This window comes from Leopardus geoffroyi, chromosome D1, assembly GCF_018350155.1.
Source record: "Leopardus geoffroyi isolate Oge1 chromosome D1, O.geoffroyi_Oge1_pat1.0, whole genome shotgun sequence".
Lineage (NCBI taxonomy): Eukaryota > Metazoa > Chordata > Mammalia > Carnivora > Felidae > Leopardus > Leopardus geoffroyi.
Genome location: NC_059329.1, coordinates 112,040,890 through 112,049,114, shown reverse-complemented (window position 1 = coordinate 112,049,114; position 8,225 = coordinate 112,040,890).

The following is an 8,225-nucleotide window of genomic DNA, read 5'->3' as shown; positions in this document are numbered from 1 at the left end:
GAAGAGGTCACTCCCCACCCCCACCCCTCTGTGCCCATCACTCTTGTGTCGGTTTTGTGTCTGCCTCCCCCCTGCCAAGACCTGCCCCAGGTGACATAGGGATTTCGTCCTTTTCCTATAAAAACGCGGCTCTCTTTTCTCCCCGAGCTGCGAACAAAAGATCCGTGCAATGTTGGGTGCTGTTTTTCAGTTGCTGTTCCATCAAGAGCCCCCCCCCCCACCTTTGCAATGCGTAAGTCTCCTGAGGCTTCGAGATCGAGATGGGCAGTTCTGAGAGAGCCTGGGGGTTCCGGCTCCCTGCCCCTGAATCCCGGCTCTGTCCCTCGGCCACTCGGCACCTGCCAGCAAGACTTCTCTGGGCCTCCGTTTTCTCGTCTCTGAAATGGGATACTCCTCATGTCTGTCTACCAGAGTAGTGACGAGGCCGTAAGCGAGTTCTTGTTTATAAAGTGCTCTGCAGGGCGCGTTCTGTGTGCCAGGCGCCGTATCAGTCTCTGGCTGATGGTGTCACCTTTGGGCGGACTGCGGGCGCCTACAGATCAAATCCGGAGGAAAGGCGTCGCGGGCTTGGCTCTCTCTTTCTTGCTGATGGTGACCGAAAGGGGGCGCACCCAAAGCCCAGCTCACCCACGTACGGGCCGCACGGCGCTCCGCAGAGCGGTCACCTCCTGTGCCTCAGTCTCCTCGTCTGTGGAGCAAGCAGCACCCACCCCGTCGGCGACGTGGACCTCGGAGGCGGCACAAAGGAGAGAGTGGTCGTGAACGGGAGGTCGCTGCCCCAACAGGGAACCGCTTGAGGGATGATGGGATTTGAGAGACGTGGAGGGTTGGAGGGGCCGTGGCGCTCGCTGAGTGGTTAAGTGAGGGTCCGACGTGGTTCAGCGGGGAGCACTGGCTCCTGGCCCTGCCCAGGCACAGAGGGCGCCCCCTGCCCCCGCACGACCCCTGACGGCCCGGATGGGCTGCTGTCACTCACCTCTGTCACCCTCCTTCTCCGTGGTCGTAGACGTTGGCTGGCTTTCCCTGCCCCCGCCTTCGGCCAGGAAAACCCTGGGGCCCGTCAATCCTTGTCGGGACCTTGCTCACGGCCTGGCGGGAAGCAGGAACTCGGAAGCGGTTAAACAGCCGATGTACTTTGGTCTCACAGACGGTCTAAGAGAGCGGTTGCCATCGTGGCGGACGTCCCGTTGGCCTGGACAACCTTGTTGGACATTTGGAAGCAACGGAGCCTCGAGTGCTCGTGGTGAAGACAGCCACATCTCCAGGCTCCTACCCTGTGCTTCTGGAGGAAGCTGCCGGGGGCGGCTTGGGGAGGGGGGTCTCCAGGTGGGCCCGTGCCCTCTGTGCTGTGTGTGTATCGGCGGCCCGAAGGGCTGTCTGGCTTCGATCTGTCACGGATGGTCGCCGCTAGTTTGAACACGTACTCTCGAGGCCACCTCGAGGGCCATCACCCTTCACGGTGCTCCCGATGGAAGAGAGACAGTAACACAGGTGCCGACCGGCTCTCAACAAACGCTCTTCCGGGAAGGAATTAAGGTCTGGGTGTTCTGAGAACACTTTTGCAAGAGGTTTTGATGAGCAAGCGAATGTCCCCTTCCTGGGACATCTTGCACTTTCCGGGCTTTGGGGGCAGGTCCCAGGAGCTGGGTCCTCAGACACCAGTACAGCCCCGGGCTTCAGTGTCCTTTCCATCCCAGGACCAGTGATGGGGTTCCATCCCAGGACCAGTGGGAGGCCAAGGCCACTCGGGCATCTGGTGAAGCCAAAAGCAAAGATCAAGGAGAGACCGAACTGCACAGAGGGAGACGCTGGCCTTCCAGAGGGCCTTCCCGGGGATGCCGTCCCCCTCTCCCTCCTGGTCTGCACCACAGCATACCGCACGGGCTTCTCCCAAGCCCCCACGCCTTCCTCCCCGCTGGCCGAGGGCTGATGGAGTGAGGGCTCTCGGCCTCTGGTCTGTCAGGGCGGGGAATGAGTCATGGCTCCAAAGGCCTGCAGCCCGGGCTCTCAGGTATGAAACTGATCCAGGCAACCTGAAGTGTGTGTGCGTGTGTGTGTGTGTGTGTGTGTGTGTGTAATGGGGAGAGAGGGAAAGAGAGAGGAAGGGAGGGACAGAGAAAGGACCAACAGAAAGGAAGGAGAGAAGGGGCACCTGGGGGGCTCAGTCGGTTGATCGTCTGACTTTGGCTCAGGTCGTGACCTCGCGGTTCATGAGTTCGATCCCCGCATCGGGCTCTGTGCTGACAGCTCAGAGCCTGGAGCCTGCTTCGGATTCAGATTCTGTCTCTCTCTCTCTTCCTCTCTGCCCTTCCCCAGCTTGTGCTCTCTCTCTCTCTCTCTCTCTCAAAAACAAATGAACTTTAAAAAAAAATAATTAAAATAAAGAAAGGAAGGAGTGAAGAAGGGGGGAAGGGACATCTAAAGATGTCAGTGGCTTTGCAAGGCGTGGGGACCAGCGAACTCCGGCCTTCTGGTCAGTTTTGCTTTGAGGAAGGGTGGAGGGTGCCGAGCTCAGCAGAAGCAGCAGCTGGGCCTGGGCTGGGGAGGCAGAGGTGATGGAGAAGGCTCTCTGGGGGTGGGGGCAGCGGTGGCATCCCTCGGTGGCATCCCGGGGTGCGTCTGAGACTCCCAAGGGGGCAGTTCATAGTCCTGTTATCCTCATGTGGCTGCAGTGAGGGTGAGCGGGCGCTGGGGGGCCGCGGGAGCCAGAGAGAGAAAATGAGGCACTCTCACCAGTGCCCCCCTAGCCTCACATGCAATCCTCATGACGGCCTCACGAGGGCGTTGCTGCGGCTGTACCCATTTTTCAGATGTGGAAGCTGGGCGGAAGGTGACGCCCCTGCCCAGCCCCAGGATTTGAAATACACAAGTGCTGGGGACGTGGCCGGGAGGCCAGAGGAAGGGGTTCCCTGCATCTAAGGGAGCAACCCCGCCTCTCGGCTCATGCTCTGCAGAGGAGGGAGCCCAGCGCGCAGAGGAACACGGCAGGCGGACCAAACGCAGGCCTTGCTGGGTCCCGGCTGGGGACTGGGGACCTAAACCGGTGAGGATTACGGAGGACCACATACACCCCACCCACGCCTCCGCCCGGTGACCCAGAGGAAGTGCCGTGCGGCCACCCAGCTCAGGGAGGGCGTCTGGGGGCCCAATGGCTGCTGGTTTGCAGGATGGACAGGGGCACGGCAGCTCTTTCCTGGTCCCGGCCAAAGGCGGGGTGCTCTGGGGGGCGGCGCAGCCCAGCCCGGCCCCCTGCCCGCACCCCGAAGGAGTCCCTGCCCTCAGAAGCAGTGCCACGTGAGGGGCAAAGGTCGGGGCGGGTTTCGACTGGGACTCTGGTGCCGCTTTTCACCCAGAGCCAGAGAGCCGGAGAGCTGGCTGAGAACCTTCTGGGTTGGGGGGCCCCGAGCCACAGGGCAGGTCTCCTTCGGGAGGGCCAGCCAGCCACCCATAGTGGAAATGTTTTTGTAGCTCAGAGACATTCTTCACATCTGTGTGGACGTCCCCGGCAGAGAGCCCCGGCACCTCTCAATAACCCAGTCAGGACGCTCGCCCGGGAACGGCCCGCTTTCCACCGGCCTAATGACGGCAGCCCATTGTCCCGCAATCCGTTGCTCAAAGGACTTAAAATCCACGGCAGGACGATGTCGAGGCCAATTAGCTACATGGTGCGGGTCTCCAACACAGGTGGCCGTGCCTGTGCTGGCCCCGGGGTCTCCTCGTAAGTCAAGTGGGGGCTTTGCTTCAGCCCATCAGTCCGTCCGTCCGTCCTGGAGTCGGAGCAATTGCGTCTTGCAGGGTCAGTGCTTTGTGCAAGGTGGGAGCGTGGGTCTAGGGCCTGGTGTCCCCGAGGAGCGCCGCACGGGTCTATAACGCACGGCTTTCGGGGCCGCGGGGGAGCGCCTGCCACGGCGGCGCATCTCAGCCCCACGGGAACCATGTCGCATCCCCATTTTACAGAGGAGGAGGCCGCAGCCTGCCGAGGCCCATTTGCCCAAGCTCACACGGGCGGTGGGTGGCCGGTGGGGGGGGGAGCCCCGTGCCACGTTGCTGCCGTGTGGTCGTTTCCGGTTTCATGTGCTTCCTGATGGTGCAGTGGACATTCTTGGGCATGATTCCTTTCCTTTTTTAAAAATGTTTACTTTATTTATTTTGAGAGCGAGAGAAAGCACGTGAGCAGGGCAGGGGAGGGAAGGAAAGAGAGGCAGATTCCCAAGCAGACTCCAGGCTGTTATCGAAGAGCCTGACTTGGGACTCGAACTCATGAACCGCGAGATCATGGCCCGAGCCGAGATCGGGAGTCAGATGCTTAGCCGACCGAGCCAGCCAGGCGCCCCCTTGGACTTCGTGGGGTCCCTAGAGCAAGGAGACATTGCTGCAGAACTGGCCGGTGTCCCTCAGGGCCTCTGCAGGACGTGCCTGAGCCCCACTCTAGGTCACTGACCGTCGTCCTGACAGTCCTACCGGCTGGACAGACTCTTTCCAGGGTGAAAAATGCCTTTTAGAAGCAACGCTCGGGGCGCCTGGGGGACTCAGTTGGGCATCCGACTTCGGCTCAGGCCATGATCTCACAGTTCGTGGCTTCGAGCCCCGCATCGGGCTCTGTGCTGACAGCTCGGAGCCTGGAGCCCGCCTCAGATCTGTGTCTCCCTCTCTCTCTCTGCTCCTCCCCTGCTCGCACTCTATCTCTCCATCTCAAAAATAAACATAAAAAAAATGTTTTTAATTAAAAAAAATAAAGTATGCTCTTCATGGGGTGCCTGGGTGGCTCAGTCGGTTGAGCGTCTGACTTCGGCTCAGGTCATGATCTCGAGGTCCTTGAGTTCGAGCCCCGCGTCGGGCTCTGTGCCGACAGCTCGGAGCCTGGAGCCTGCTTCCCATTCTGTGTCTCCCTCTCTCTCTCTGCTCACGCTCTGTCGATCTCTCAAAAAATAAACATTCAAAACAAATTTAGAAGCAGTGCTATGCTCTGATGGGGAGTCCTTGGTGGGGGCGGGGGCGGGTTTCTAGTCTACAGATTCTCTGGAGTTTTGCCAAATCAACTGTTCCAGAGATCCCGCTCCATCGCTGTTGGGAACAGAGACTCCCGGCGGAGTGCGCCCTGCCGGCCGGCGGGATGGGACAATACCGTTCCGCCACCCGCTTTGCCGGCAAGGGCAGCGAAACGGGACTCAACACAAAGCGTGTGCCTGGCCCGCTCCTTCCCGCCCTCGCTGCCTCGCCGCCTTCGCTGGACCGTGGCTTCCGGCCACACAGGCCCATCTGGCACGGGCACGGGCCCTGCAGCCACAAAACCGGGTGCGGGGGAGGGGTGGGGGGCTGGGGGCAGCCACATCTGAAGGGCTCGACTTTGCTTTGTGGAGCAGACACGGCCGGACCTGACCCAGAGGCAGAAGGGAGGGCGCGTCCCCAGAAATCTCCCGTGCCCGCGGGGACGCGGTCTAGAGGACCCACCCTGGCCGGCATCCACTGGAGAGGGCACCCACCGCGGGGAATCCCCAAGGCTGGGACGTAGGCCCCTCGACCAGGCCGGCCCTTTGCCCCCAGAACTCGCTCTCGGGAAGCTCAGCCCAGGTCCCAGCTCCTCTGGCTTCTGTCGGCTCAGGGACGGAGGCAGACGCTGCAGAGCCCTGACGTGTTGAGCGAAGGGCAGACACTGCCTGCCTTTTTGAAGCTTGGAATGGCCAGGGACTGACAAGGAATGGAGCAGTGGGGCTTCTGGAAAATTCTGGAACCCACCCGTCCATCGAGGCCGGCCCCTGTGCTTATGTGGCAAGGGCCTCCCCCCGCAGGCAGACAGACTCGGGTCACAGCAGAGCTGGGAAGTGCGGAGAGGAGGGGTGGCCCGAAGGGGCAGAGGGAACGTGCTGGTCCCTGGGGGGCCAGGGGTCCTCCCTGCCAATGCCTCTCCCTACGCCCCTGCCCTCCCCTGGCCCGCCCCCCACAGCTCAGCTCGCCCTCCCTGCCCCCTGCCCTCCGTGTCACGCGGGATGGTGCTGCCATAGACGGGGACGGCACCTCCGCCCCAGCAGGGGACAGCAGGAGACTGAGCCCCAGGGGCCTCAGCCCGTGACTGTGTTTGGAGACAAGGTGTTTCCACAGGTGATTGAGGTAACACGGGGTCACCGGGGTGGGTCCTGATCCCAGACCTGTGGGATCACAGAAGAGGGGACCGGGACACAGACACGCCCGGAGGACACGGGGAGAGGCCGGCCACCCGCACACAAGGACAGAGGCCTCGGGACGCCCCGGCCCTGCCCACGCCCGGCCCTCGGGCTCCGGCCTCCAGGACTGGGGCACCGGGAACCCTGGTTGTTGCAGACGCACCCACCTCCCCGGCAGCAGCCCGAGCTGACGCGTGCCGTGCCCGGCACGTACGTCCTGCCCTGTCCCCCGGTCACCTTCCCGGCGCCGGGCAGGGGCGCCGGCTCCTGACCGCTTGCAGCCGCACTGACTCGAGCGGTCACCCTCGCACCCTCACGCCCAGGACAGCCGGCCCTCGAACTACGCCGGTTTGGGCCGCACGGGGCTGCTTCTATGCGCTTTGTGTATGAACACGGGACAGGGCCCTGCGTGCATTTTCTCCTCCTCGTGAGTTTCCTGATGCCATTTTCTCTAACTCGCTCTATCGTAACAACAGGCTCTACGATGCACCTGACGTCCGCGACCCGTGTTCCTCGCGTTCGGCCGCTCGTGGTGTCGGCGAGGCTACCCGTCAACGGTGCGCTGTTAGTAATTAGGCTTCGGAGTCAGAAGTTATACTTGGGTTTCAACGGGGTGGCGGTGGGGAGCGGACCCTCCTAACCCCAGGTCGTTGCAGGCAGAGGGGGTTACCGTCCCTCCTCCCGCAGACCAGGAGGCTGGGGCTCACGGAGGCCGTAGACACAGGCCACGGAGGCCAGAGGCCATGCGCCTGGTCACAGCGGCTGCTCCGTGGGATGCCCTGTGCCAGGCGCTGAGGGGGGCCGAGGACTAGGGCTGAGGGGGGCCAAGGAGTAGGGCTGATAACTGAAGGCACGGGCTTCTCTCTGGGGAGAAGAAAAGCTTCTACGATAGACCCGGTGACGCATTCGCCCAGCTGTGCAGACAAACTAGACGCCCCTGAGTTGTACTCTTTCGGTGGGCGAATGGTGGGGTGTGGACTCTATCTCAGTAAAGCTCTTTAAAGTAAAAAAAAATGGGAAGAAATGAAACTTTCAAAAGACCCAGCTTGGGTGGTGGCAGCGCTAAGCCTCCCAGGCCGCAAAAAAAAAAAAAACCCCAAAAAAGACCCTTCCGAGTCTCGTTTGCCTCCTCGGTGAGCCGCTGGGCGCCTGGGGGGCTCCCGGCCCGTGACGCCGCTCTGGAGCCGGGCCCAACCCGAGGTGCCACTGGCACGTAGGAAAGCGGGGGTCCTGCACCTGTCCCTGCACAGAGTTCAAGAGCTCTCGGGGGCCGATAGCCCACAGCCCCCGCAGCCCAGGGTTCCCGGGACATTTGCCACCCTCAGAGGAGAGTTAGGCGCCCCCCCAACTGGTGGGCTCCTGGCCGGTGCTGGGCCAAAGCCCTGCCCTTAAGAGTGACGAGAGTGGCCAGCCGGTCCACCCGGAGTCTCCCAGGCAGAGACCTGGCCTGGCTGGGGACAGAGATTCTGCCGTAAGTACCACCCCGGCTGCTCTCTGGCTTACAGCCTAGCCAGAAGCAAGAAAAGGGGACACGGGGGCAAAGACCCACCCCTGCGTAGGCCCTGGGACCCCGCAGCCTGTGGGGGGAAGGAGGGCCAGGTGCCCAGGCTGAGGCAGACAGATGGCGATCCCAGCCTCCCCACCCGGGGCCCCCAGCTGTGTGACCCTGGGCACGTCCCTTTACTCCCCGCGTGGGGCCAAGCAGGACTGTAGGCCTTCAGGGCCCGCCAGCTCCAGGCAGGCGGGCTCGGGGCCCCGTCTCTCTCCCACTGCTCCTGCGGGGCCTAATTTAGAGTGAATTGGGGGCCTGCAGCCAGCACCGTGTAGGAGAGTCACCCCAGTTGGCGGGCGGGGACCACATCACAGGACACTGCTCCCTGTCCCCTCCCCTTCCCTGGCTCCCTTTCCGGGGTAAGGGACTGGAGGCGTGGGGGTGGGGTTACAGGGGGTGACCCAGGCACCCGACAGGGCTGGGAGGTGACCGGGGGTGAGGGCACCCAGAGCAGAGATCTGGGGGACTGGGAGCCCGTACTGAGGCAGGCTGGGACCAGGCCTGGGGGTGCC